The sequence below is a fragment of the Lactuca virosa genome, chromosome 1, assembly GCF_052849685.1.
Source record: "Lactuca virosa cultivar CGN04683 chromosome 1, Lactuca_virosa_CGN04683_v6, whole genome shotgun sequence".
NCBI lineage: Eukaryota > Viridiplantae > Streptophyta > Magnoliopsida > Asterales > Asteraceae > Lactuca > Lactuca virosa.
The window spans coordinates 261,939,791-261,961,719 of NC_136426.1; the positions used below are offsets into that span (position 1 = coordinate 261,939,791).

At 47.8% G+C, this 21,929-nt stretch overlaps 63 non-coding genes across 63 annotated transcripts; all 63 read left to right on the forward strand.

Annotated features, from left to right (window-relative positions):
- Positions 1–219: 219 nt before the first annotated feature.
- On the forward strand, positions 220–338 carry LOC145154209 (5S ribosomal RNA). The gene has a single exon (XR_013734693.1). It is a non-coding gene; the product is annotated as a 5S ribosomal RNA (ribosomal RNA).
- A 230-nt stretch (positions 339–568) lies between these two features.
- Positions 569–687, forward strand: LOC145155205 (5S ribosomal RNA). Its single transcript, XR_013735657.1, has one exon. It is a non-coding gene; the product is annotated as a 5S ribosomal RNA (ribosomal RNA).
- A 219-nt stretch (positions 688–906) lies between these two features.
- On the forward strand, positions 907–1,025 carry LOC145147976 (5S ribosomal RNA). Its single transcript, XR_013728874.1, has one exon. It is a non-coding gene; the product is annotated as a 5S ribosomal RNA (ribosomal RNA).
- A 232-nt stretch (positions 1,026–1,257) lies between these two features.
- LOC145145769 (5S ribosomal RNA) lies at positions 1,258–1,376 on the forward strand. The gene has a single exon (XR_013726727.1). It is a non-coding gene; the product is annotated as a 5S ribosomal RNA (ribosomal RNA).
- Positions 1,377–1,609: 233 nt separating this feature from the next.
- Positions 1,610–1,728, forward strand: LOC145149386 (5S ribosomal RNA). The gene has a single exon (XR_013730246.1). It is a non-coding gene; the product is annotated as a 5S ribosomal RNA (ribosomal RNA).
- Positions 1,729–1,961: 233 nt separating this feature from the next.
- Positions 1,962–2,080, forward strand: LOC145155869 (5S ribosomal RNA). Its single transcript, XR_013736297.1, has one exon. It is a non-coding gene; the product is annotated as a 5S ribosomal RNA (ribosomal RNA).
- Positions 2,081–2,300: 220 nt separating this feature from the next.
- On the forward strand, positions 2,301–2,419 carry LOC145147549 (5S ribosomal RNA). The gene has a single exon (XR_013728448.1). It is a non-coding gene; the product is annotated as a 5S ribosomal RNA (ribosomal RNA).
- A 229-nt stretch (positions 2,420–2,648) lies between these two features.
- Positions 2,649–2,767, forward strand: LOC145153388 (5S ribosomal RNA). The gene has a single exon (XR_013733900.1). It is a non-coding gene; the product is annotated as a 5S ribosomal RNA (ribosomal RNA).
- A 227-nt stretch (positions 2,768–2,994) lies between these two features.
- On the forward strand, positions 2,995–3,113 carry LOC145147832 (5S ribosomal RNA). The gene has a single exon (XR_013728721.1). It is a non-coding gene; the product is annotated as a 5S ribosomal RNA (ribosomal RNA).
- Positions 3,114–3,330: 217 nt separating this feature from the next.
- On the forward strand, positions 3,331–3,449 carry LOC145147492 (5S ribosomal RNA). Its single transcript, XR_013728393.1, has one exon. It is a non-coding gene; the product is annotated as a 5S ribosomal RNA (ribosomal RNA).
- A 227-nt stretch (positions 3,450–3,676) lies between these two features.
- Positions 3,677–3,795, forward strand: LOC145133997 (5S ribosomal RNA). Its single transcript, XR_013718862.1, has one exon. It is a non-coding gene; the product is annotated as a 5S ribosomal RNA (ribosomal RNA).
- Positions 3,796–4,024: 229 nt separating this feature from the next.
- LOC145143790 (5S ribosomal RNA) lies at positions 4,025–4,143 on the forward strand. Its single transcript, XR_013724824.1, has one exon. It is a non-coding gene; the product is annotated as a 5S ribosomal RNA (ribosomal RNA).
- A 219-nt stretch (positions 4,144–4,362) lies between these two features.
- Positions 4,363–4,481, forward strand: LOC145147550 (5S ribosomal RNA). The gene has a single exon (XR_013728449.1). It is a non-coding gene; the product is annotated as a 5S ribosomal RNA (ribosomal RNA).
- Positions 4,482–4,709: 228 nt separating this feature from the next.
- Positions 4,710–4,828, forward strand: LOC145143819 (5S ribosomal RNA). The gene has a single exon (XR_013724853.1). It is a non-coding gene; the product is annotated as a 5S ribosomal RNA (ribosomal RNA).
- A 226-nt stretch (positions 4,829–5,054) lies between these two features.
- Positions 5,055–5,173, forward strand: LOC145145603 (5S ribosomal RNA). The gene has a single exon (XR_013726568.1). It is a non-coding gene; the product is annotated as a 5S ribosomal RNA (ribosomal RNA).
- Positions 5,174–5,403: 230 nt separating this feature from the next.
- LOC145148193 (5S ribosomal RNA) lies at positions 5,404–5,522 on the forward strand. The gene has a single exon (XR_013729090.1). It is a non-coding gene; the product is annotated as a 5S ribosomal RNA (ribosomal RNA).
- A 224-nt stretch (positions 5,523–5,746) lies between these two features.
- LOC145153389 (5S ribosomal RNA) lies at positions 5,747–5,865 on the forward strand. The gene has a single exon (XR_013733901.1). It is a non-coding gene; the product is annotated as a 5S ribosomal RNA (ribosomal RNA).
- Positions 5,866–6,092: 227 nt separating this feature from the next.
- LOC145134005 (5S ribosomal RNA) lies at positions 6,093–6,211 on the forward strand. The gene has a single exon (XR_013718864.1). It is a non-coding gene; the product is annotated as a 5S ribosomal RNA (ribosomal RNA).
- A 229-nt stretch (positions 6,212–6,440) lies between these two features.
- On the forward strand, positions 6,441–6,559 carry LOC145155804 (5S ribosomal RNA). Its single transcript, XR_013736232.1, has one exon. It is a non-coding gene; the product is annotated as a 5S ribosomal RNA (ribosomal RNA).
- A 229-nt stretch (positions 6,560–6,788) lies between these two features.
- LOC145144750 (5S ribosomal RNA) lies at positions 6,789–6,907 on the forward strand. The gene has a single exon (XR_013725754.1). It is a non-coding gene; the product is annotated as a 5S ribosomal RNA (ribosomal RNA).
- Positions 6,908–7,126: 219 nt separating this feature from the next.
- LOC145139033 (5S ribosomal RNA) lies at positions 7,127–7,245 on the forward strand. Its single transcript, XR_013721816.1, has one exon. It is a non-coding gene; the product is annotated as a 5S ribosomal RNA (ribosomal RNA).
- A 229-nt stretch (positions 7,246–7,474) lies between these two features.
- Positions 7,475–7,593, forward strand: LOC145144916 (5S ribosomal RNA). The gene has a single exon (XR_013725917.1). It is a non-coding gene; the product is annotated as a 5S ribosomal RNA (ribosomal RNA).
- Positions 7,594–7,821: 228 nt separating this feature from the next.
- LOC145144576 (5S ribosomal RNA) lies at positions 7,822–7,940 on the forward strand. Its single transcript, XR_013725587.1, has one exon. It is a non-coding gene; the product is annotated as a 5S ribosomal RNA (ribosomal RNA).
- A 231-nt stretch (positions 7,941–8,171) lies between these two features.
- Positions 8,172–8,290, forward strand: LOC145148017 (5S ribosomal RNA). The gene has a single exon (XR_013728916.1). It is a non-coding gene; the product is annotated as a 5S ribosomal RNA (ribosomal RNA).
- Positions 8,291–8,510: 220 nt separating this feature from the next.
- On the forward strand, positions 8,511–8,629 carry LOC145147551 (5S ribosomal RNA). Its single transcript, XR_013728450.1, has one exon. It is a non-coding gene; the product is annotated as a 5S ribosomal RNA (ribosomal RNA).
- Positions 8,630–8,858: 229 nt separating this feature from the next.
- On the forward strand, positions 8,859–8,977 carry LOC145153391 (5S ribosomal RNA). The gene has a single exon (XR_013733902.1). It is a non-coding gene; the product is annotated as a 5S ribosomal RNA (ribosomal RNA).
- Positions 8,978–9,205: 228 nt separating this feature from the next.
- On the forward strand, positions 9,206–9,324 carry LOC145149893 (5S ribosomal RNA). The gene has a single exon (XR_013730732.1). It is a non-coding gene; the product is annotated as a 5S ribosomal RNA (ribosomal RNA).
- Positions 9,325–9,551: 227 nt separating this feature from the next.
- On the forward strand, positions 9,552–9,670 carry LOC145155494 (5S ribosomal RNA). The gene has a single exon (XR_013735931.1). It is a non-coding gene; the product is annotated as a 5S ribosomal RNA (ribosomal RNA).
- A 231-nt stretch (positions 9,671–9,901) lies between these two features.
- LOC145155206 (5S ribosomal RNA) lies at positions 9,902–10,020 on the forward strand. The gene has a single exon (XR_013735658.1). It is a non-coding gene; the product is annotated as a 5S ribosomal RNA (ribosomal RNA).
- Positions 10,021–10,240: 220 nt separating this feature from the next.
- On the forward strand, positions 10,241–10,359 carry LOC145139038 (5S ribosomal RNA). The gene has a single exon (XR_013721817.1). It is a non-coding gene; the product is annotated as a 5S ribosomal RNA (ribosomal RNA).
- Positions 10,360–10,587: 228 nt separating this feature from the next.
- On the forward strand, positions 10,588–10,706 carry LOC145142014 (5S ribosomal RNA). The gene has a single exon (XR_013723107.1). It is a non-coding gene; the product is annotated as a 5S ribosomal RNA (ribosomal RNA).
- Positions 10,707–10,935: 229 nt separating this feature from the next.
- LOC145145147 (5S ribosomal RNA) lies at positions 10,936–11,054 on the forward strand. The gene has a single exon (XR_013726135.1). It is a non-coding gene; the product is annotated as a 5S ribosomal RNA (ribosomal RNA).
- A 230-nt stretch (positions 11,055–11,284) lies between these two features.
- LOC145143791 (5S ribosomal RNA) lies at positions 11,285–11,403 on the forward strand. Its single transcript, XR_013724825.1, has one exon. It is a non-coding gene; the product is annotated as a 5S ribosomal RNA (ribosomal RNA).
- Positions 11,404–11,622: 219 nt separating this feature from the next.
- LOC145147552 (5S ribosomal RNA) lies at positions 11,623–11,741 on the forward strand. The gene has a single exon (XR_013728451.1). It is a non-coding gene; the product is annotated as a 5S ribosomal RNA (ribosomal RNA).
- Positions 11,742–11,974: 233 nt separating this feature from the next.
- LOC145145148 (5S ribosomal RNA) lies at positions 11,975–12,093 on the forward strand. Its single transcript, XR_013726136.1, has one exon. It is a non-coding gene; the product is annotated as a 5S ribosomal RNA (ribosomal RNA).
- Positions 12,094–12,323: 230 nt separating this feature from the next.
- LOC145146935 (5S ribosomal RNA) lies at positions 12,324–12,442 on the forward strand. Its single transcript, XR_013727857.1, has one exon. It is a non-coding gene; the product is annotated as a 5S ribosomal RNA (ribosomal RNA).
- Positions 12,443–12,660: 218 nt separating this feature from the next.
- LOC145147554 (5S ribosomal RNA) lies at positions 12,661–12,779 on the forward strand. Its single transcript, XR_013728453.1, has one exon. It is a non-coding gene; the product is annotated as a 5S ribosomal RNA (ribosomal RNA).
- A 227-nt stretch (positions 12,780–13,006) lies between these two features.
- On the forward strand, positions 13,007–13,125 carry LOC145147555 (5S ribosomal RNA). Its single transcript, XR_013728454.1, has one exon. It is a non-coding gene; the product is annotated as a 5S ribosomal RNA (ribosomal RNA).
- Positions 13,126–13,352: 227 nt separating this feature from the next.
- Positions 13,353–13,471, forward strand: LOC145153392 (5S ribosomal RNA). The gene has a single exon (XR_013733903.1). It is a non-coding gene; the product is annotated as a 5S ribosomal RNA (ribosomal RNA).
- A 226-nt stretch (positions 13,472–13,697) lies between these two features.
- LOC145148818 (5S ribosomal RNA) lies at positions 13,698–13,816 on the forward strand. Its single transcript, XR_013729684.1, has one exon. It is a non-coding gene; the product is annotated as a 5S ribosomal RNA (ribosomal RNA).
- Positions 13,817–14,045: 229 nt separating this feature from the next.
- LOC145152667 (5S ribosomal RNA) lies at positions 14,046–14,164 on the forward strand. Its single transcript, XR_013733194.1, has one exon. It is a non-coding gene; the product is annotated as a 5S ribosomal RNA (ribosomal RNA).
- Positions 14,165–14,392: 228 nt separating this feature from the next.
- Positions 14,393–14,511, forward strand: LOC145145605 (5S ribosomal RNA). The gene has a single exon (XR_013726569.1). It is a non-coding gene; the product is annotated as a 5S ribosomal RNA (ribosomal RNA).
- A 229-nt stretch (positions 14,512–14,740) lies between these two features.
- Positions 14,741–14,859, forward strand: LOC145145606 (5S ribosomal RNA). The gene has a single exon (XR_013726570.1). It is a non-coding gene; the product is annotated as a 5S ribosomal RNA (ribosomal RNA).
- A 229-nt stretch (positions 14,860–15,088) lies between these two features.
- LOC145155383 (5S ribosomal RNA) lies at positions 15,089–15,207 on the forward strand. The gene has a single exon (XR_013735827.1). It is a non-coding gene; the product is annotated as a 5S ribosomal RNA (ribosomal RNA).
- A 229-nt stretch (positions 15,208–15,436) lies between these two features.
- Positions 15,437–15,555, forward strand: LOC145136072 (5S ribosomal RNA). Its single transcript, XR_013720214.1, has one exon. It is a non-coding gene; the product is annotated as a 5S ribosomal RNA (ribosomal RNA).
- A 219-nt stretch (positions 15,556–15,774) lies between these two features.
- Positions 15,775–15,893, forward strand: LOC145147556 (5S ribosomal RNA). Its single transcript, XR_013728455.1, has one exon. It is a non-coding gene; the product is annotated as a 5S ribosomal RNA (ribosomal RNA).
- Positions 15,894–16,126: 233 nt separating this feature from the next.
- Positions 16,127–16,244, forward strand: LOC145145917 (5S ribosomal RNA). The gene has a single exon (XR_013726868.1). It is a non-coding gene; the product is annotated as a 5S ribosomal RNA (ribosomal RNA).
- Positions 16,245–16,463: 219 nt separating this feature from the next.
- LOC145145149 (5S ribosomal RNA) lies at positions 16,464–16,582 on the forward strand. The gene has a single exon (XR_013726137.1). It is a non-coding gene; the product is annotated as a 5S ribosomal RNA (ribosomal RNA).
- A 231-nt stretch (positions 16,583–16,813) lies between these two features.
- LOC145147968 (5S ribosomal RNA) lies at positions 16,814–16,932 on the forward strand. Its single transcript, XR_013728866.1, has one exon. It is a non-coding gene; the product is annotated as a 5S ribosomal RNA (ribosomal RNA).
- Positions 16,933–17,151: 219 nt separating this feature from the next.
- LOC145153393 (5S ribosomal RNA) lies at positions 17,152–17,270 on the forward strand. The gene has a single exon (XR_013733904.1). It is a non-coding gene; the product is annotated as a 5S ribosomal RNA (ribosomal RNA).
- A 224-nt stretch (positions 17,271–17,494) lies between these two features.
- LOC145148349 (5S ribosomal RNA) lies at positions 17,495–17,613 on the forward strand. The gene has a single exon (XR_013729237.1). It is a non-coding gene; the product is annotated as a 5S ribosomal RNA (ribosomal RNA).
- Positions 17,614–17,841: 228 nt separating this feature from the next.
- LOC145154509 (5S ribosomal RNA) lies at positions 17,842–17,960 on the forward strand. The gene has a single exon (XR_013734983.1). It is a non-coding gene; the product is annotated as a 5S ribosomal RNA (ribosomal RNA).
- Positions 17,961–18,180: 220 nt separating this feature from the next.
- LOC145147557 (5S ribosomal RNA) lies at positions 18,181–18,299 on the forward strand. The gene has a single exon (XR_013728456.1). It is a non-coding gene; the product is annotated as a 5S ribosomal RNA (ribosomal RNA).
- Positions 18,300–18,530: 231 nt separating this feature from the next.
- On the forward strand, positions 18,531–18,649 carry LOC145140860 (5S ribosomal RNA). The gene has a single exon (XR_013722319.1). It is a non-coding gene; the product is annotated as a 5S ribosomal RNA (ribosomal RNA).
- A 226-nt stretch (positions 18,650–18,875) lies between these two features.
- LOC145149894 (5S ribosomal RNA) lies at positions 18,876–18,994 on the forward strand. The gene has a single exon (XR_013730733.1). It is a non-coding gene; the product is annotated as a 5S ribosomal RNA (ribosomal RNA).
- A 229-nt stretch (positions 18,995–19,223) lies between these two features.
- On the forward strand, positions 19,224–19,342 carry LOC145143564 (5S ribosomal RNA). Its single transcript, XR_013724595.1, has one exon. It is a non-coding gene; the product is annotated as a 5S ribosomal RNA (ribosomal RNA).
- Positions 19,343–19,561: 219 nt separating this feature from the next.
- LOC145139045 (5S ribosomal RNA) lies at positions 19,562–19,680 on the forward strand. The gene has a single exon (XR_013721818.1). It is a non-coding gene; the product is annotated as a 5S ribosomal RNA (ribosomal RNA).
- A 230-nt stretch (positions 19,681–19,910) lies between these two features.
- On the forward strand, positions 19,911–20,029 carry LOC145148961 (5S ribosomal RNA). Its single transcript, XR_013729823.1, has one exon. It is a non-coding gene; the product is annotated as a 5S ribosomal RNA (ribosomal RNA).
- Positions 20,030–20,259: 230 nt separating this feature from the next.
- Positions 20,260–20,378, forward strand: LOC145146121 (5S ribosomal RNA). Its single transcript, XR_013727072.1, has one exon. It is a non-coding gene; the product is annotated as a 5S ribosomal RNA (ribosomal RNA).
- A 229-nt stretch (positions 20,379–20,607) lies between these two features.
- Positions 20,608–20,726, forward strand: LOC145148685 (5S ribosomal RNA). Its single transcript, XR_013729558.1, has one exon. It is a non-coding gene; the product is annotated as a 5S ribosomal RNA (ribosomal RNA).
- Positions 20,727–20,955: 229 nt separating this feature from the next.
- On the forward strand, positions 20,956–21,074 carry LOC145154419 (5S ribosomal RNA). Its single transcript, XR_013734891.1, has one exon. It is a non-coding gene; the product is annotated as a 5S ribosomal RNA (ribosomal RNA).
- Positions 21,075–21,292: 218 nt separating this feature from the next.
- On the forward strand, positions 21,293–21,411 carry LOC145150883 (5S ribosomal RNA). Its single transcript, XR_013731692.1, has one exon. It is a non-coding gene; the product is annotated as a 5S ribosomal RNA (ribosomal RNA).
- Positions 21,412–21,644: 233 nt separating this feature from the next.
- LOC145153394 (5S ribosomal RNA) lies at positions 21,645–21,763 on the forward strand. The gene has a single exon (XR_013733905.1). It is a non-coding gene; the product is annotated as a 5S ribosomal RNA (ribosomal RNA).
- The last annotated feature ends 166 nt before the right edge of the window (positions 21,764–21,929 follow it).

Consider the following 21,929-nt stretch of genomic DNA (forward strand, 5'->3'; position numbering starts at 1 on the left):
TGCGCGTTTGCGTTTTTTTAGATTTTACGTGCGGTTTTTTTTTGTTTTTTTTTCTTTCTTGCTATTTCTATGCTCGGGTGGCCTCCGTTTCATGGTTCATGGTCTTCGTATTTTTGGAACGGAGCCGATCGGTCACGTGCGTCCCACGCCTCGCGTACGAAAACAAAGGAGGTTCTGCGTCTTTTAAGACATACAAGCAATAAGCATGGATAGTATTTCGGGTGCGATCATACCAGCACTAATGCACCGGATCCCATCAGAACTCCGCAGTTAAGCGTGCTTGGGCGAGAGTAGTACTAGGATGGGTGACCCCCTGGGAAGTCCTTGTGTTGCACCCCCCTTTTTCGTTGTCCGTTTGCGTTTTTTTAGATTTTACGTGCGGTTTTTTTTTTGTTTTTTTTTCTATCTTGCTATTTCTATGCTCGGGTGGCCTCCGCTTCATGGTTGATGGTTTTCGTATTTTTGGAACGGAGCCGATCGGTCACGTGGGTCCCACGCCTCGCGTACGAAAACAAAGGAGGTTCTACGTCTTTTAAGACATAAAAGCAATAAGCATGGATAGTATTACGGGTGCGATCATACCAGCACTAATGCACCGGATCCCATCAGAACTCCGCAGTTAAGCGTGTTTGGGCGAGAGTAGTACTAGGATGGGTGACCCCCTGGGAAGTCCTCGTGTTGCACCCCCCTTTTTCGTTGTCCGTTTGCGTTTTTTTAGATTTTACGTGCGGTTTTTTTTTCTTTCTTGCTATTTCTATGCTCGGGTGGCCTCCGCTTCATGGTTGATGGTTTTCGTATTTTTGGAACGGAGCCGATCGGTCACGTGGGTCCCACGCCTCGCGTACGAAAACAAAGGAGGTTCTGCGTCTTTTAAGACATAAAAGCAATAAGCATGGATAGTATTTCGGGTGCTATCATACCAGCACTAATGCACCGGATCCCATCAAAACTCCGCAGTTAAGCGTGCTTGGGCGAGATTAGTACTAGGATGGGTGACCCCCTGGGAAATCCTCGTGTTGCACCCCCCCCCCCCCCTTTTTCGTTGTCCGTTTGCGTTTTTTTAGATTTTACGTGTGGTTTTTTTTTGTTTTCTTTCTTGCTATTTCTATGCTCGGGTGGCCACCGCTTCATGGTTGATGGTTTTCGTATTTTTGGAACGGAGCCGATCGGTCACGTGGGTCCCACGCCTCGCGTACGAAAACAAAGGAGGTTCTGCGTCTTTTAAAACATAAAAGCAATTAGCATGGATAGTATTTCGGGTGCGATCATACCAGCACTAATGCACCGGATCCCATCAGAACTCTGTAGTTAAGCGTGCTTGGGCGAGAGTAGTACAAGGATGGGTGACCCCCTGGGAAGTCCTCGTGTTGCACCCCCCCTTTTTCGTTGTCCGTTTGCGTTTTTTTAGATTTTACGTGCGGTTTTTTTTTGTTTCTTTTTTTTGTTTCTTGCTATTTCTATGCTCGGGTGGCCTCCGTTTCATGGTTCATGGTGTTCGTATTTTTGGAACGGAGCCGATCGGTCACGTGGGTCCCACGCCTCGCGTACGAAAACAAAGGAGGTTCTGCGTCTTTTAAGACATACAAGCAATAAGCATGGATAGTATTTCAGGTGCGATCATACCAGCACTAATGCACTGGATCGCATCAGAACTCCGCAGTTAAGCGTGCTTGGGCGAGAGTAGTACTAGGATGGGTGACCCTCTGGGAAGTCCTTGTGTTGCATCCCCCTTTTTCGTTATCCGTTTGCGTTTTTTTAGATTTTACGTGCGGTTTTTTTTTTTTTGTTTTTTTTTCTTTCTTGCTATTTCTATGCTCGGGTGGCCTCCGCTTCATGGTTGATGGTTTTCGTATTTTTGGAACGGAGCCGATCGGTCACGTGGGTCCCACGCCTCGCGTACGAAAACAAAGGAGGTTCTGCGTCTTTTAAGACATAAAAGCAATAAGCATGGATAGTATTTCGGGTGCTATCATACCAGCACTAATGCACCGGATCCCATCAGAACTCCGCAGTTAAGCGTGCTTGGGCGAGAGTAGTACTAGGATGGGTGACCCCCTGGGAAGTCCTCGTGTTGCACCCCCCTTTTTCGTTGTCCGTTTGCGTTTTTTTAGATTTCACGTGCGGTTTTTTTTTTCTTTCTTGCTATTTCTATGCTCGGGTGGCCTCCGCTTCATGGTTGAAGGTTTTCGTATTTTTGGAACGGAGCCGATCGGTCACGTGGGTCCCACGCCTAGCGTACGAAAACAAAGGAGGTTCTGCGTCTTTTAAGACATAAAAGCAATAAGCATGGATAGTATTTCGGGTGCTATCATACCAGCACTAATGCACCGGATCCCATCAGAACTCCGCAGTTAAGCGTGCTTGGGCGAGAGTAGTACTAGGATGTGTGACCCCCTGGGAAGTCCTCGTGTTGCACCCCCCCCCCCCTTTTTCGTTGCCCGTTTGCGTTTTTTTAGATTTTACGTGCGGTTTTTTTTGTATTCTTTCTTGCTATTTCTATGCTCGGGTGGCCACCGCTTCATGGTTGATGGTTTTCGTATTTTTGGAACGGAGCCGGTCGGTCACGTGGGTCCCACGTCTCGCGTACGAAAACAAAGGAGGTTCTGCGTCTTTTAAGACATAAAAGCAATAAGCATGGATAGTATTTCGGGTGCGATCATACCAGCACTAATGCACCGGATCCCATCAGAACTCCGCAGTTAAGCGTGCTTGGGCGAGAGTAGTACTAGGATGGGTGACCCCTTGGGAAGTCCTCGTGTTGCACCCCCCCTTTTTCGTTGTCCGTTTGCGTTTTTTTAGATTTTACGTGCGGTTTTTTTTTGTTTTTTTTTTCTTGCTATTTCTATGCTCGGGTGGCCTCCGTTTCATGGTTCATGGTCTTCGTATTTTTGGAACGGAGCCGATCGGTCACGTGGGTCCCACGCCTCGCGTACGAAAACAAAGGAGGTTCTGTGTCTTTTAAGACATACAAGCAATAAGCATGGACAGTATTTCGGGTGCGATCATACCATTACTAATGCACCGGATCCCATCAGAACTCCGCAGTTAAGCGTGCTTGGGCGAGAGTAGTACTAGGATGGGTGACCCCATGGGAAGTCCTTGTGTTGCACCCCCCTTTTTCGTTGTCCGTTTGCGTTTTTTTAGATTTTACGTGCGGTTTTTTTTTGTTTTTTTTTTCTTTCTTGCTATTTCTATCCGCTTCATGGTTGATGGTCTTCGTATTTTTGGAACGGAGCTGATCGGTCACGTGGGTCCCACGCCTCGCGTACGAAAACAAAGGAGGTTCTGCGTCTTTTAAGACATACAAGCAATAAGCATGGATAGTATTTCGGGTGCGATCATACCAAGACTAATGCACCGGATCCCATCAGAACTCCGCAGTTAAGCGTGCTTGGGCGAGAGTAGTACTAGGATGGGTGACCCCTTGGGAAGTCCTCGTGTTGCACCCCCCCTTTTTCGTTGTCCGTTTGCGTTTTTTTAGATTTTACGTGCGGTTTTTTTTTGTTTTTTTTTTCTTGCTATTTCTATGCTCGGGTGGCCTCCGTTTCATGGTTCATGGTCTTCGTATTTTTGGAACGGAGCCGATCGGTCACGTGGGTCCCACGCCTCGCGTACGAAAACAAAGGAGGTTCTGTGTCTTTTAAGACATACAAGCAATAAGCATGGACAGTATTTCGGGTGCGATCATATCAGCACTAATGCACCGGATCCCATCAGAACTCCGCAGTTAAGCGTGCTTGGGCGAGAGTAGTACTAGGATGGGTGACCCCATGGGAAGTCCTCGTGTTGCACCCCCCTTTTTCGTTGTCCGTTTGCGTTTTTTTAGATTTTACGTGCGGTTTTTTTTTGTTTTTTTTTCTTTCTTGCTATTTCTATGCTCGGGTGGCCTCCGCTTCATGGTTGATGGTCTTCGTATTTTTGGAACGGAGCTGATCGGTCACGTGGGGCCCACGCCTCGCGTACGAAAACAAAGGAGGTTCTGCGTCTTTTAAGACATAAAAGCAATAAGCATGGATAGTATTTCGGGTGCGATCATACCAGCACTAATGCACCGGATCCCATCAGAACTCCGCATTTAAGCGTGCTTGGGCGAGAGTAGTACTAGGATGGGTGACCCCCTGGGAAGTCCTCGTGTTGCACCCCCCTTTTTCGTTGTCCGTTTGCGTTTTTTTAGATTTCACGTGCGGTTTTTTTTTCTTTCTTGCTATTTCTATGCTCGGGTGGCCTCCGCTTCATGGTTGAAGGTTTTCGTATTTTTGGAACGGAGCCGATCGGTCACGTGGGTCCCACGCCTCGCGTACGAAAACAAAGGAGGTTCTGCGTCTTTTAAGACATAAAAGCAATAAGCATGGATAGTATTTCGGGTGCTATCATACCAGCACTAATGCACCGGATCCCATCAGAACTCCGCAGTTAAGCGTGCTTGGGCGAGAGTAGTACTAGGATGTGTGACCCCCTGGGAAGTCCTCGTGTTGCACCCCCCCCCCTTTTTCGTTGCCCGTTTGCGTTTTTTTAGATTTTACGTGCGGTTTTTTTTTGTTTTCTTTCTTGCTATTTCTATGCTCGGGTGGCCACCGCTTCATGGTTGATGGTTTTCGTATTTTTGGAACGGAGCCGATCGGTCACGTGGGTCCCACGTCTCGCGTACGAAAACAAAGGAGGTTCTGCGTCTTTTAAGACATAAAAGCAATAAGCATGGATAGTATTTCGGGTGCGATCATACCAGCACTAATGCACCGGATCCCATCAGAACTCCGCAGTTAAGCGTGCTTAGGCGAGAGTAGTACTAGGATGGGTGACCCCTTGGGAAGTCCTCGTGTTGCACCCCCCCTTTTTCGTTGTCCGTTTGCGTTTTTTTCGATTTTACGTGCGGTTTTTTTTTGTTTTTTTTTCTTGCTATTTCTATGCTCGGGTGGCCTCCGTTTCATGGTTCATGGTCTTCGTATTTTTGGAACGGAGCCGATCGGTCACGTGGGTCCCTCGCTTCGCGTACGAAAACAAAGGAGGTTCTGTGTCTTTTAAGACATACAAGCAATAAGCATGGACAGTATTTCGGGTGCGATCATACCAGCACTAATGCACCGGATCCCATCAGAACTCCGCAGTTAAGCGTGCTTGGGAGAGAGTAGTACTAGGATGGGTGACCCCATGGGAAGTCCTCGTGTTGCACCCCCCTTTTTCGTTGTCCGTTTGCGTTTTTTTAGATTTTACGTGCGGTTTTTTTTTTGTTTTTTTTTCTTTCTTGCTATTTCTATGCTCGGGTGGCCTCCGCTTCATGGTTGATGGTCTTCGTATTTTTGGAACGGAGCTGATCGGTCACGTGGGTCCCACGCCTCGCGTACGAAAACAAAGGAGGTTCTGCGTCTTTTAAGACATACAAGCAATAAGCGTGGATAGTATTTCGGGTGCGATCATACCAGCACTAATGCACCGGATCCCATCAGAACTCTGCACTTAAGCGTGCTTGGGCGAGAGTAGTACTAGGATGGGTGACCCCCTGGGAAGTCCTCGTGTTGCACCTCCCTTTTTCGTTGCCCGTTTGCGTTTTTTTAGATTTTACGTGCGGTTTTTTTTTGTTTTCTTTCTTGCTATTTCTATGCTCGGGTGGCCACCGCTTCATGGTTGAAGGTTTTCGTATTTTTGGAACGGAGCCGATCGGTCACGTGGGTCCCACGTCTCGCGTACGAAAACAAAGGAGGTTCTGCGTCTTTTAAGACATAAAAGCAATAAGCATGGATAGTATTTCGGGTGCGATCATACCAGCACTAATGCACCGGATCCCATCAGAACTCCGCAGTTAAGCGTGCTTGGGCGAGAGTAGTACTAGGATGGGTGACCCCTTGGGAAGTCCTCGTGTTGCACCCCCCCTTTTTCGTTGTCCGTTTGCGTTTTTTTAGATTTTACGTGCGGTTTTTTTTTGTTTTTTTTTTCCTGCTATTTCTATGCTCGGGTGGCCTCCGTTTCATGGTTCATGGTCTTCGTATTTTTGGAACGGAGCCGATCGGTCACGTGGGTCCCACGCCTCGCATACGAAAACAAAGGAGGTTCTGTGTCTTTTAAGACATACAAGCAATAAGCATGGACAGTATTTCGGGTGCGATCATATCAGCACTAATGCACCGGATCCCATCAGAACTCCGCAGTTAAGCGTGCTTGGGCGAGAGTAGTACTAGGATGGGTGACCCCATGGGAAGTCCTCGTGTTGCACCCCCCTTTTTCGTTGTCCGTTTGCGTTTTTTTAGATTTTACGTGCGGTTTTTTTTTGTTTTTTTTTCTTTCTTGCTATTTCTATGCTCGGGTGGCCTCCGCTTCATGGTTGATGGTCTTCGTATTTTTGGAACGGAGCTGATCGGTCACGTGGGTCCCACGCCTCGCGTACGAAAACAAAGGAGGTTCTGCGTCTTTTAAGACATACAAGCAATAAGCATGGATAGTATTTCGGGTGCGATCATACCAGCACTAATGCACCGGATCCCATCAGAACTCCGCAGTTAAACGTGCTTGGGCGAGAGTAGTACTAGGATGGGTGACCCCCTGGGAAGTCCTTGTGTTGCACCCCTCTTTTTCGTTGTCCGTTTGCGTTTTTTTAGATTTTACGTGCGGTTTTTTTTTGTTTTTTTTTCTTTCTTGCTATTTCTATGCTCGGGTGGCCTCCGCTTCATGGTTGATGGTTTTCGTATTTTTGGAACGGAGCCGATCGGTCACGTGGGTCCCACGCCTCGCGTACGAAAACAAAGGAGGTTCTGCGTCTTTTAAGACATAAAAGCAATAAGCATGGATAGTATTACGGGTGCGATCATACCAGCACTAATGCACCAGATCCCATCAGAACTCCGCAGTTAAGCGTGTTTGGGCGAGAGTAGTACTAGGATGGGTGACCCCCTGGGAAGTCCTCGTGTTGCACCCCCCTTTTTCGTTGTCCGTTTGCGTTTTTTTAGATTTTACGTGCGGTTTTTTTTTCTTTCTTGCTATTTCTATGCTCGGGTGGCCTCCGCTTCATGGTTGATGGTTTTCGTATTTTTGGAACGGAGCCGATCGGTCACGTGGGTCCCACGCCTCGCGTACGAAAACAAAGGAGGTTCTGCGTCTTTTAAGACATAAAAGCAATAAGCATGGATAGTATTTCGGGTGCTATCATACCAGCACTAATGCACCGGATCCCATCAGAACTCCGCAGTTAAGCGTGCTTGGGCGAGATTAGTACTAGGATGGGTGACCCCCTGGGAAGTCCTCGTGTTGCACCCCCCCCCCCTTTTTCGTTGTCTGTTTGCGTTTTTTTAGATTTTACGTGCGGTTTTTTTTTGTTTTCTTTCTTGCTATTTCTATGCTCGGGTGGCCACCGCTTCATGGTTGATGGTTTTCGTATTTTTGGAACGGAGCCGATCGGTCACGTGGGTCCCACGCCTCGCGTACGAAAACAAAGGAGGTTCTGCGTCTTTTAAGACATAAAAGCAATAAGCATGGATAGTATTTCGGGTGTGATCATACCAGCACTAATGCACCGGATCCCATCAGAACTCCGGAGTTAAGCGTGCTTGGGTGAGAGTAGTACTAGGATGGGTGACCCCCTGGGAAGTCCTCGTGTTGCACCCCCTTTTTCGTTGCGCGTTTGCGTTTTTTTAGATTTTACGTGCGGTTTTTTTTTGTTTTTTTTTCTTTCTTGCTATTTCTATGCTCGGGTGGCCTCCGTTTCATGGTTCATGGTGTTCGTATTTTTGGAACGGAGCCGATCGGTCACGTGGGTCCCACGCCTCGCGTACGAAAACAAAGGAGGTTCTGCGTCTTTTAAGACATACAAGCAATAAGCATGGATAGTATTTCGGGTGCGATCATACCAGCACTAATGCACCGGATCACATTAGAACTCCGCAGTTAAGCGTGCTTGGGCGAGAGTAGTACTAGGATGGGTGACCCCCTGGGAAGTCCTTGTGTTGCACCCCCCTTTTTCGTTGTCCGTTTGCGTTTTTTTAGATTTTACGTGCGGTTTTTTTTTTTGTTTTTTTTTCTTTCTTGCTATTTCTATGCTCGGGTGGCCTCCGCTTCATGGTTGATGGTTTTCGTATTTTTGGAACGGAGCCGATCGGTCACGTGGGTCCCACGCCTCGCGTACGAAAACAAAGGAGGTTCTGCGTCTTTTAAGACATAAAAGCAATAAGCATGGATAGTATTTCGGGTGCGATCATACCAGCACTAATGCACCGGATCCAATCAGAACTCCGCATTTAAGCGTGCTTGGGCGAGAGTAGTACTAGGATGGGTGACCCCCTGGGAAGTCCTCGTGTTGCACCCCCCTTTTTCGTTGTCCGTTTGCGTTTTTTTAGATTTCACGTGCGGTTTTTTTTTTCTTTCTTGCTATTTCTATGCTCGGGTGGCCTCCGCTTCATGGTTGAAGGTTTTCGTATTTTTGGAACGGAGCCGATCGGTCACGTGGGTCCCACGCCTCGCGTACGAAAACAAAGGAGGTTCTGCGTCTTTTAAGACATAAAAGCAATAAGCATGGATAGTATTTCGGGTGCTATCATACCAGCACTAATGCACCGGATCCCATCAGAACTCCGCAGTTAAGCGTGCTTGGGCGAGAGTAGTACTAGGATGTGTGACCCCCTGGGAAGTCCTCGTGTTGCACCCCCCCCCCCTTTTTCGTTGCCCGTTTGCGTTTTTTTAGATTTTACGTGCGGTTTTTTTTTGTTTTCTTTCTTGCTATTTCTATGCTCGGGTGGCCACCGCTTCATGGTTGAAGGTTTTCGTATTTTTGGAACGGAGCCGATCGGTCACGTGGGTCCCACGTCTCGCGTACGAAAACAAAGGAGGTTCTGCGTCTTTTAAGACATAAAAGCAATAAGCATGGATAGTATTTCGGGTGCGATCATACCAGCACTAATGCACCGGATCCCATCAGAACTCCGCAGTTAAGCGTGCTTGGGCGAGAGTAGTACTAGGATGGGTGACCCCTTGGGAAGTCCTCGTGTTGCACCCCCCCTTTTTCGTTGTCCGTTTGCGTTTTTTTAGATTTTACGTGCGGTTTTTTTTTTGTTTTTTTTTTCTTGCTATTTCTATGCTCAGGTGGCCTCCGTTTCATGGTTCATGGTCTTCGTATTTTTGGAACGGAGCCGATCGGTCACGTGGGTCCCACGCCTCGCGTACGAAAACAAAGGAGGTTCTGTGTCTTTTAAGACATACAAGCAATAAGCATGGACAATATTTCGGGTGCGATCATAGCAGCACTAATGCACCGGATCCCATCAGAACTCTGCAGTTAAGCGTGCTTGGGAGAGAGTAGTACTAGGATGGGTGACCCCATGGGAAGTCCTCGTGTTGCACCCCCTTTTTCGTTGTCCGTTTGCGTTTTTTTAGATTTTACGTGCGGTTTTTTTTTGTTTTTTTTCTTTCTTGCTATTTCTATGCTCGGGTGGCCTCCGCTTCATGGTTGATGGTCTTCGTATTTTTGGAACGGAGCTGATCGGTCACGTGGGTCCCACGCCTCGCGTACGAAAACAAAGGAGGTTCTGCGTCTTTTAAGACATACAAGCAATAAGCATGGATAGTATTTCGGGTGCGATCATACCAGCACTAATGCACCGGATCACATCAGAACTCCGCAGTTAAGCGTGCTTGGGCGAGAGTAGTACTAGGATGGGTGACCCCCTGGGAAGTCCTCGTGTTGCACCCCCCTTTTTCGTTGTCCGTTTGCGTTTTTTTAGATTTTACGTGCGGTTTTTTTTTTGTTTTTTTTTTCTTTCTTGCTATTTCTATGCTCGGGTGGCCTCCGCTTCATGGTTATTGGTTTTCGTATTTTTGGAACGGAGCCGATCGGTCACGTGGGTCCCACGCCTCGCGTACGAAAACAAAGGAGGTTCTGCGTCTTTTAAGACATAAAAGCAATAAGCATGGATAGTATTACGGGTGCGATCATACCAGCACTAATGCACCGGATCCCATCAGAACTCCGCAGTTAAGCGTGTTTGGGCGAGAGTAGTACTAGGATGGGTGACCCCCTGGGAAGTCCTCGTGTTGCACCCCCCTTTTTCGTTGTCCGTTTGCGTTTTTTTAGATTTTACGTGCGGTTTTTTTTTTCTTTCTTGCTATTTCTATGCTCGGGTGGCCTCCGCTTCATGGTTGATGGTTTTCGTATTTTTGGAACGGAGCCGATCGGTCACGTGGGTCCCACGCCTCGCGTACGAAAACAAAGGAGGTTCTGCGTCTTTTAAGACATAAAAGCAATAAGCATGGATAGTATTTCGGGTGCTATCATACCAGCACTAATGCACCGGATCCCATCAGAACTCCGCAGTTAAGCGTGCTTGGGCGAGATTAGTACTAGGATGGGTGACCCCCTGGGAAGTCCTCGTGTTGCACCCCCCTTTTTCGTTGTCCGTTTGCGTTTTTTTAGATTTTACGTGCGGTTTTTTTTTGTTTTTTTTCTTTCTTGCTATTTGTATGCTCGGGTGGCCTCCGTTTCATGGTTGATGGTTTTCGTATTTTTGGAACGGAGCCGATCGGTCACGTGGGTCCCACGCCTCGCGTACGAAAACAAAGGAGGTTCTGCGTCTTTTAAGACATAAAAGCAATAAGCATGGATAGTATTTCGGGTGTGATCATACCAGCACTAATGCACCGGATCCCATCAGAACTCCGCAGTTAAGCGTGCTTGGGTGAGAGTAGTACTAGGATGGGTGACCCCCTGGGAAGTCCTCGTGTTGCACCCCCTTTTTCGTTGCGCGTTTGCGTTTTTTTAGATTTTACGTGCGGTTTTTTTTTGTTTTTTTTTTCTTTCTTGCTATTTCTATGCTCGGGTGGCCTCCGTTTCATGGTTCATGGTGTTCGTATTTTTGGAACGGAGCCGATCGGTCACGTGGGTCCCACGCCTCGCGTACGAAAACAAAGGAGGTTCTGCGTCTTTTAAGACATACAAGCAATAAGCATGGATAGTATTTCGGGTGCGATCATACCAGCACTAATGCACCGGATCGCATCAGAACTCCGCAGTTAAGCGTGCTTGGGCGAGAGTAGTACTAGGATGGGTGACCCCGTGGGAAGTCCTTGTGTTGCACCCCCCTTTTTCGTTGTCCGTTTGCGTTTTTTTAGATTTTACGTGCGGTTTTTTTTTTGTTTTTTTTTCTTTCTTGCTATTTCTATGCTCGGGTGGCCTCCGCTTCATGGTTGATGGTTTTCGTATTTTTGGAAGGGAGCCGATCGGTCACGTGGGTCCCACGCCTCGCGTACGAAAACAAAGGAGGTTCTGCGTCTTTTAAGACATAAAAGCAATAAGCATGGATAGTATTTCGGGTGCGATCATACCAGCACTAATGCACCGGATCCCATCAGAACTCCGCATTTAAGCGTGCTTGGGCGAGAGTAGTACTAGGATGGGTGACCCCCTGGGAAGTCCTCGTGTTGCACCCCCCTTTTTCGTTGTCCGTTTGCGTTTTTTTAGATTTCACGTGCGGTTTTTTTTTCTTTCTTGCTATTTCTATGCTCGGGTGGCCTCCGCTTCATGGTTGAAGGTTTTCGTATTTTTGGAACGGAGCCGATCGGTCACGTGGGTCCCACGCCTCGCGTACGAAAACAAAGGAGGTTCTGCGTCTTTTAAGACATAAAAGCAATAAGCATGGATAGTATTTCGGGTGCTATCATACCAGCACTAATGCACCGGATCCCATCAGAACTCCGCAGTTAAGCGTGCTTGGGCGAGAGTAGTACTAGGATGTGTGACCCCCTGGGAAGTCCTCGTGTTGCACCCCCCCCCTTTTTCGTTGCGCGTTTGCGTTTTTTTAGATTTTACGTGCGGTTTTTTTTTGTTTTTTTTTTCTTTCTTGCTATTTCTATGCTCGGGTGGCCTCCGTTTCATGGTTCATGGTGTTCGTATTTTTGGAACGGAGCCGATCGGTCACGTGGGTCCCACGCCTCGCGTACGAAAACAAAGGAGGTTCTGCGTCTTTTAAGACATACAAGCAATAAGCATGGATAGTATTTCGGGTGCGATCATACCAGCACTAATGCACCGGATCGCATCAGAACTCCGCAGTTAAGCGTGCTTGGGCGAGAGTAGTACTAGGATGGGTGACCCCGTGGGAAGTCCTTGTGTTGCACCCCCCTTTTTCGTTGTCCGTTTGCGTTTTTTTAGATTTTACGTGCGGTTTTTTTTTTGTTTTTTTTTCTTTCTTGCTATTTCTATGCTCGGGTGGCCTCCGCTTCATGGTTGATGGTTTTCGTATTTTTGGAACGGAGCCGATCGGTCACGTGGGTCCCACGCCTCGCGTACGAAAACAAAGGAGGTTCTGCGTCATTTAAGACATAAAAGCAATAAGCATGGATAGTATTTCGGGTGCGATCATACCAGCACTAATGCACCGGATCCCATCAGAACTCCGCATTTAAGCGTGCTTGGGCGAGAGTAGTACTAGGATGGGTGACCCCCTCGGAAGTCCTCGTGTTGCACCCCCCTTTTTCGTTGTCCGTTTGCGTTTTTTTAGATTTCACGTGCGGTTTTTTTTCTTTCTTGCTATTTCTATGCTCGGGTGGCCTCCGCTTCATGGTTGAAGGTTTTCGTATTTTTGGAACGGAGCCGATCGGTCACGTGGGTCCCACGCCTCGCGTACGAAAACAAAGGAGGTTCTGCGTCTTTTAAGACATAAAAGCAATAAGCATGGATAGTATTTCGGGTGCTATCATACCAGCACTAATGCACCGGATCCCATCAGAACTCCGCAGTTAAGCGTGCTTGGGCGAGAGTAGTACTAGGATGTGTGACCCCCTGGGAAGTCCTCGTGTTGCACCCCCCCCCTTTTTCGTTGCCCGTTTGCGTTTTTTTAGATTTTACGTGCGGTTTTTTTTTGTTTTCTTTCTTGCTATTTCTATGCTCGGGTGGCCTCCGCTTCATGGTTGAAGGTTTTCGTATTTTTGGAACGGAGCCGATCGGTCACGTGGGTCCCACGCCTCGCGTACGAAAACAAAGGAGGTTCTGCGTCTTTTAAGACATAAAAGCAATAAGCATGGATAGTATTTCGGGTGCTATCATACCAGCACTAATGCACCGGATCCCATCAGAACTCCGCAGTTAAGCGTGCTTGGGCGAGAGTAGTACTAGGATGTGTGACCCCCTGGGAAGTCCTCGTGTTGCACCCCCCCCCTTTTTCGTTGCACGTTTGCGTTTTTTTAGATTTTACGTGCGGTTTTTTTTTGTTTTCTTTCTTGCTATTTCTATGCTCGGGTGGCCACCGCTTCATGGTTGATGGTTTTTGTATTTTTGGAACGGAGCCGATCGGTCACGTGGGTCCCACGTCTCGCGTACGAAAACAAAGGAGGTTCTGCGTCTTTTAAGACATAAAAGCAATAAGCATGGATAGTATTTCGGGTGCGATCATACCAGCACTAATGCACCGGATCCCATCAGAACTCCGCAGTTAAGCGTGCTTGGGCGAGAGTAGTACTAGGATGGGTGACCCCTTGGGAAGTCCTCGTGTTGCACCCCCCCTTTTTCGTTGTCCGTTTGCGTTTTTTTAGATTTTACGTGCGGTTTTTTTTTGTTTTTTTTTCTTGCTATTTCTATGCTCGGGTGGCCTCCGTTTCATGGTTCATGGTCTTCGTATTTTTGGAACGGAGCCGATCGGTCACGTGGGTCCCACGCCTCGCGTACGAAAACAAAGGAGGTTCTGTGTCTTTTAAGACATACAAGCAATAAGCATGGACAGTATTTCGGGTGCGATCATACCAGCACTAATGCACCGGATCCCATCAGAACTCCGCAGTTAAGCGTGCTTGAGAGAGAGTAGTACTAGGATGGGTGACCCCATGGGAAGTCCTCGTGTTGCACCCCCCTTTTTTCGTTGTCCGTTTGCGTTTTTTTAGATTTTACGTGCGGTTTTTTTTTGTTTTTTTTCTTTCTTGCTATTTCTATGCTCGGGTGGCCTCCGCTTCATGGTTGATGGTCTTCGTATTTTTGGAACGGAGCTGATCGGTCACGTGGGTCCCACGCCTCGCGTACGAAAACAAAGGAGGTTCTGCGTCTTTTAAGACATACAAGCAATAAGCATGGATAGTATTTCGGGTGCGATCATACCAGCACTAATGCACCGGATCCCATCAGAACTCCGCAGTTAAGCGTGCTTGGGCGAGAGTAGTACTAGGGTGGGTGACCCCCTGGGAAGTCCTCGTGTTGCACCCCCTTTTTCGTTGTCCGTTTGCGTTTTTTTAGATTTTACGTGCGGTTTTTTTTTGTTTTTTTTTCTTTCTTGCTATTTCTATGCTCGGGTGGCCTTCGTTTCATGGTTCATGGTCTTCGTATTTTTGGAACGGAGCCGATCGGTCACGTGGGTCCCACGCCTCGCGTACGAAAACAAAGGAGGTTCTGCGTCTTTTAAGACATACAAGCAATAAGCATGGATAGTATTTCGGGTGCGATCATACCAGCACTAATGCACCGGATCCCATCAGAACTCCGCAGTTAAGCGTGCTTGGGAGAGAGTAGTACTAGGATGGGTGACCCCATGGGAAGTCCTCGTGTTGCACCCCCCTTTTTCGTTATCCGTTTGCGTTTTTTTAGATTTTACGTGCGGTTTTTTTTTGTTTTTTTTTCTTTCTTGCTATTTCTATGCTCGGGTGGCCTCCGTTTCATGGTTCATGGTCTTCGTATTTTTGGAACGGAGCCGATCGGTCACGTGGGTCCCACGCCTCGCGTACGAAAACAAAGGAGGTTCTGTGTCTTTTAAGACATACAAGCAATAAGCATGGACAGTATTTCGGGTGCGATCATACCAGCACTAATGCACCGGATCCCATCAGAACTCCGCAGTTAAGCGTGCTTGGGAGAGAGTAGTACTAGGATGGGTGACCCCATGGGAAGTCCTCGTGTTGCACCCCCCTTTTTTCGTTGTCCGTTTGCGTTTTTTTAGATTTTACGTGCGGTTTTTTTTTGTTTTTTTTCTTTCTTGCTATTTCTATGCTCGGGTGGCCTCCGCTTCATGGTTGATGGTCTTCGTATTTTTGGAACGGAGCTGATCGGTCACGTGGGTCCCACGCCTCGCGTACGAAAACAAAGGAGGTTCTGCGTCTTTTAAGACATACAAGCAATAAGCATGGATAGTATTTCGGGTGCGATCATACCAGCACTAATGCACCGGATCCCATCAGAACTCCGCAGTTAAGCGTGCTTGGGCGAGAGTAGTACTAGGATGGGTGACCCCCTGGGAAGTCCTCGTGTTGCACCCCCTTTTTCGTTGTCCGTTTGCGTTTTTTTAGATTTTACGTGCGGTTTTTTTTTGTTTTTTTTTTCTTTCTTGCTATTTCTATGCTCGGGTGGCCTTCGTTTCATGGTTCATGGTCTTCGTATTTTTGGAACGGAGCCGATCGGTCACGTGGGTCCCACGCCTCGCGTACGAAAACAAAGGAGGTTCTGCGTCTTTTAAGACATACAAGCAATAAGCATGGATAGTATTTCGGGTGCGATCATACCAGCACTAATGCACCGGATCCCATCAGAACTCCGCAGTTAAGCATGCTTGGGCGAGAGTAGTACTAGGATGGGTGACCCCCTGGGAAGTCCTCGTGTTGCACCCCCCTTTTTCGTTGCGCGTTTGCGTTTTTTTAGATTTTACGTGCAGTTTTTTTTTGTTTCTTGCTATTTCTATGCTCGGGTGGCCTCCGCTTCATCGTTGAAGGTTTTCGTATTTTTGGAACGGAGCCGATCGGTCACGTGGGTCCCACGCCTCGCGTACGAAAACAAAGGAGGTTCTGCGTCTTTTAAGACATAAAAGCAATAAGCATGGATAGTATTTCGGGTGCTATCATACCAGCACTAATGCACCGGATCCCATCAGAACTCCGCAGTTAAGCGTGCTTGGGCGAGAGTAGTACTAGGATGTGTGACCCCCTGGGAAGTCCTCGTGTTGCACCCCCGCCCCCCCACTTTTTCGTTGCCCGTTTGCGTTTTTTTAGATTTTACGTGCGGTTTTTTTTTGTTTTCTTTCTTGCTATTTCTATGCTCGGGTGGCCACCGCTTCATGGTTGATGGTTTTCGTATTTTTGGAACGGAGCCGATCGGTCACGTGGGTCCCACGTCTCGCGTACGAAAACAAAGGAGGTTCTGCGTCTTTTAAGACATACAAGCAATAAGCATGGATAGTATTTCGGGTGCGATCATACCAGCACTAATGCACCGGATCCCATCAGAACTCCGCAGTGAAGCGTGCTTGGGCGAGAGTAGTACTAGGATGGGTGACCCCTGGGAAGTCCTCGTGTTGCACCCCCCTTTTTCGTTGCGCGTTTGCGTTTTTTTAGATTTTACGTGCAGTTTTTTTTTGTTTCTTGCTATTTCTATGCTCGGGTGGCCTCCGCTTCATGGTTGAAGGTTTTCGTATTTTTGGAACGGAGCCGATCGGTCACGTGGGTCCCACGCCTCGCGTACGAAAACAAAGGAGGTTCTGCGTCTTTTAAGACATACAAGCAATAAGCATGGATAGTATTTCGGGTGCGATCATACCAGCACTAATGCACCGGATCGCATCAGAACTCCGCAGTTAAGCGTGCTTGGGCGAGAGTAGTACTAGGATGGGTGACCCCGTGGGAAGTCCTTGTGTTGCACCCCCCTTTTTCGTTGTCCGTTTGCGTTTTTTTAGATTTTACGTGCGGTTTTTTTTTTGTTTTTTTTTTCTTTCTTGCTATTTCTATGCTCGGGTGGCCTCCGCTTCATGGTTGATGGTTTTCGTATTTTTGAAACGGAGCCGATCGGTCACGTGGGTCCCACGCCTCGCGTACGAAAACAAAGGAGGTTCTGCGTCTTTTAAGACATAAAAGCAATAAGCATGGATAGTATTTCGGGTGTGATCATACCAGCACTAATGCACCGAATCCCATCAGAACTCCGCAGTTAAGCGTGCTTGGGCGAGAGTAGTACTAGGATGGGTGACTCCCTGGGAAGTCCTCGTGTTGCACCCCCCTTTTTCGTTGTCCGTTTGCGTTTTTTTAGATTTCACGTGCGGTTTTTTTTTCTTTCTTGCTATTTCTATGCTCGGGTGGCCTCCGCTTCATGGTTGAAGGTTTTCGTATTTTTGGAACGGAGCCGATCGGTCACGTGGGTCCCACGCCTCGCGTACGAAAACAAAGGAGGTTCTGCGTCTTTTAAGACATAAAAGCAATAAGCATGGATAGTATTTCGGGTGCGATCATACCAGCACTAATGCACCGGATCCCATCAGAACTCCGCAGTTAAGCGTGCTTGGGCGAGAGTAGTACTAGGATGGGTGACCCCTTGGGAAGTCCTCGTGTTGCACCCCCCTTTTTCGTTGTCCGTTTGCGTTTTTTTAGATTTTACGTGCGGTTTTTTTTTGTTTTTTTTCTTGCTATTTCTATGCTCGGGTGGCCTCCGTTTCATGGTTCATGGTCTTCGTATTTTTGGAACGGAGCCGATCGGTCACGTGGGTCCCACGCCTCGCGTACGAAAACAAAGGAGGTTCTGTGTCTTTTAAGACATACAAGCAATAAGCATGGACAGTATTTCGGGTGCGATCATACCAGCACTAATGCACCGGATCCCATCAGAACTCCGCAGTTAAGCGTGCTTGGGAGAGAGTAGTACTAGGATGGCTGACCCCATGGGAAGTCCTCGTGTTGCACCCCCCTTTTTCGTTGTCCGTTTGCGTTTTTTTAGATTTTACGTGCGGTTTTTTTTGTTTTTTTTTCTTTCTTGCTTTTTCTATGCTCGGGTGGCCTCCGCTTCATGGTTGATGGTCTTCGTATTTTTGGAACGGAGCTGATCGGTCACGTGGGTCCCACGCCTCGCGTACGAAAACAAAGGAGGTTCTGCGTCTTTTAAGACATAAAAGCAATAAGCATGGATAGTATTTCGGGTGCGATCATACCAGCACTAATGTACCGGATCCCATCAGAACTCCGCAGTTAAGCGTGCTTGGGCGAGAGTAGTACTAGGATGGGTGACCCCCTGGGAAGTCCTCGTGTTGCACCCCCCTTTTTCGTTGCGCGTTTGCGTTTTTTTAGATTTTACGTGCAGTTTTTTTTTTGTTTCTTGCTATTTCTATGCTCGGGTGGCCTCCGCTTCATTGTTGAAGGTTTTCGTATTTTTGGAACGGAGCCGATCGGTCACGTGGGTCCCACACCTCGCGTACGAAAACAAAGGAGGTTCTGCGTCTTTTAAGACATAAAAGCAATAAGCATGGATAGTATTTCGGGTGCTATCATACCAGCACTAATGCACCGGATCCCATCAGAACTCCGCAGTTAAGCGTGCTTGGGCGAGAGTAGTACTAGGATGTGTGACCCCCTGGGAAGTCCTCGTGTTGCACCCCCCCCCCCCCTTTTTCGTTGCCCGTTTGCGTTTTTTTAGATTTTACGTGCGGTTTTTTTTTGTTTTCTTTCTTGCTATTTCTATGCTCGGGTGGCCACCGCTTCATGGTTGATGGTTTTCGTATTTTTGGAACGGAGCCGATCGGTCACGTGGGTCCCACGTCTCGCGTACGAAAACAAAGGAGGTTCTGCGTCTTTTAAGACATAAAAGCAATAAGCATGGATAGTATTTCGGGTGCGATCATACCAGCACTAATGCACCGGATCCCATCAGAACTCCGCAGTTAAGCGTACTTGGGCGAGAGTAGTACTAGGATGGGTGACCCCTTGGGAAGTCCTCGTGTTGCACCCCCCCTTTTTCGTTGTCCGTTTGCGTTTTTTTAGATTTTACGTGCGGTTTTTTTTTGTTTTTTTTTCTTGCTATTTCTATGCTCGGGTGGCCTCCGTTTCATGGTTCATGGTCTTCGTATTTTTGGAACGGAGACGATCGGTCACGTGGGTCCCACGCCTCGCGTACGAAAACAAAGGAGGTTCTGTGTCTTTTAAGACATACAAGCAATAAGCATGGACAGTATTTCGGGTGCGATCATACCAACACTAATGCACTGGATCCCATCAGAACTCCGCAGTTAAGCGTGCTTGGGAGAGAGTAGTACTAAGATGGGTGACCCCATGGGAAGTCCTCGTGTTGCACCCCCCTTTTTCGTTGTCCGTTTGCGTTTTTTTAGATTTTACGTGCGGTTTTTTTTTGTTTTTTTTTCTTTCTTGCTATTTCTATGCTCGGGTGGCCTCCGCTTCATGGTTGATGGTCTTCGTATTTTTGGAACGGAGCTGATCGGTCACGTGGGTCCCACGCCTTGCGTACGAAAACAAAGGAGGTTCTGCGTCTTTTAAGACATACAAGCAATAAGCATGGATAGTATTTCGGGTGCGATCATACCAGCACTAATGCACCGGATCCCATCAGAACTCCGCAGTTAAGCGTGCTTGGGCGAGAGTAGTACTAGGATGGGTGACCCCCTGGGAAGTCCTCATGTTGCACCCCCCTTTTTCGTTGTCCGTTTGCGTTTTTTTAGATTTTACGTGCGGTTTTTTTTTCTTTCTTGCTATTTCTATGCTCGGGTGGCCTCCGCTTCATGGTTGATGGTTTTCGTATTTTTGGAACGGAGCCGATCGGTCACGTGGGTCCCACGCCTCGCGTACGAAAACAAAGGAGGTTCTGCGTCTTTTAAGACATAAAAGCAATAAGCATGGATAGTATTTTGGGTGCTATCATACCAGCACTAATGCACCGGATCCCATCAGAACTCCGCAGTTAAGCGTGCTTGGGCGAGATTAGTACTAGGATGGGTGACCCCCTGGGAAGTCCTCGTGTTGCACCCCCCCCCCCCTTTTTCGTTGTCCGTTTGCGTTTTTTTAGATTTTACGTGCGGTTTTTTTTTGTTTTCTTTCTTGCTATTTCTACGCTCGGGTGGCCACCGCTTCATGGTTGATGGTTTTCGTATTTTTGGAACGGAGCCGATCGGTCACGTGGGTCCCACGCCTCGCGTACGAAAACAAAGGAGGTTCTGCGTCTTTTAAAACATAAAAGCAATTAGCATGGATAGTATTTCGGGCGCGATCATACCAGCACTAATGCACCGGATCCCATTAGAACTTTGCAGTTAAGCGTGCTCGGGCGAGAGTAGTACTAGGATGGGTGACCCCCTGGGAAGTCCTCGTGTTGCACCCCCCCTTTTTCGTTGTCCGTTTGCGTTTTTTTAGATTTTACGTGCGGTTTTTTTTTTGTTTTTTTTCTTTCTTGCTATTTGTATGCTCGGGTGGCCTCCGCTTCATGGTTGATGGTTTTCGTATTTTTGGAACGGAGCCGATCGGTCACGTGGGTCCCACGCCTCGCGTACGAAAACAAAGGAGGTTCTGCGTCTTTTAAGACATAAAAGCAATAAGCATGGATAGTATTTCGGGTGTGATCATACCAGCACTAATTCACCGGATCCCATCAGAACTCCGCAGTTAAGCGTGCTTGGGTGAGAGTAGTACTAGGATGGGTGACCCCCTGGGAAGTCCTCGTGTTGCACCCCCTTTTTCGTTGCGCGTTTGCGTTTTTTTAGATTTTACGTGCGGTTTTTTTTTGTTTTTTTTTTCTTTCTTGCTATTTCTATGCTCGGGTGGCCTCCGTTTCATGGTTCATGGTGTTCGTATTTTTGGAACGGAGCCGATCGGTCACGTGGGTCCCACGCCTCGCGTACGAAAACAAAGGAGGTTCTGCGTCTTTTAAGACATACAAGCAATAAGCATGGATAGTATTTCGGGTGCTATCATACCAGCACTAATGAACCGGATCCCATCAGAACTCCGCAGTCAAGCGTGCTTGGGCGAGAATAGTACTAGGATGGGTGACCCCCTGGGAAGTCCTCGTGTTGCACCCCCCTTTTTCGTTGTCCGTTTGCGTTTTTTTAGATTTTACGTGCGGTTTTTTTTTGTTTTTTTTTCTTTCTTGCTATTTCTATGCTCGGGTGGCCTTCGTTTCATGGTTCATGGTCTTCGTATTTTTGGAACGGAGCCGATCGGTCACGTGGGTCCCACGCCTCGCGTACGAAAACAAAGGAGGTTCTGCGTCTTTTAAGACATACAAGCAATAAGCATGGATAGTATTTCGGGTGCGATCATACCAGCACTAATGCACCGGATCCCATCAGAACTCCGCAGTTAAGCGTGCTTGGGCGAGAGTAGTACTAGGATGGGTAACCCCCTGGGAAGTCCTCGTGTTGCACCCCCCTTTTTCGTTGCGCGTTTGCGTTTTTTTAGATTTTACGTGCAGTTTTTTTTGTTTCTTGCTATTTCTATGCTCGGGTGGCCTCCGCTTCATGGTTGAAGGTTTTCGTATTTTTGGAACGGAGCCGATCGGTCACGTGGGTCCCACGCCTCGCGTACGAAAACAAAGGAGGTTCTGCGTCTTTTAAGACATAAAAGCAATAAGCATGGATAGTATTTCGGGTGCTATCATACCAGCACTAATGCATCGGATCCCATCAGAACTCCGCAGTTAAGTGTGGTTGGGCGAGAGTAGTACTAGGATGTGTGACCCCCTGGGAAGTCCTCGTGTTGCACCCCCCCCCCCCCCCTTTTTCGTTGCCCGTTTGCGTTTTTTTAGATTTTACGTGCGGTTTTTTTTTGTTTTCTTTCTTGCTATTTCTATGCTCGGGTGGCCACCGCTTCATGGTTGATGGTTTTCGTATTTTTGGAACGGAGCCGATCGGTCACGTGGGTCCCACGTCTCGCGTACGAAAACAAAGGAGGTTCTGCGTCTTTTAAGACATAAAAGCAATAAGAATGGATAGTATTTCGGGTGCGATCATACCAGCACTAATGCACCGGATCCCATCAGAACTCCGCAGTTAAGCGTGCTTGGGCGAGAGTAGTACTAGGATGGGTGACCCCTTGGGAAGTCCTCGTGTTGCACCCCCCCTTTTTCGTTGTCCGTTTGCGTTTTTTTAGATTTTACGTGCGGTTTTTTTTTGTTTTTTTTTCTTGCTATTTCTATGCTCGGGTGGCCTCCGTTTCATGGTTCATGGTCTTCGTATTTTTGGAACGGAGCCGATCGGTCACGTGGGTCCCACGCCTCGCGTACG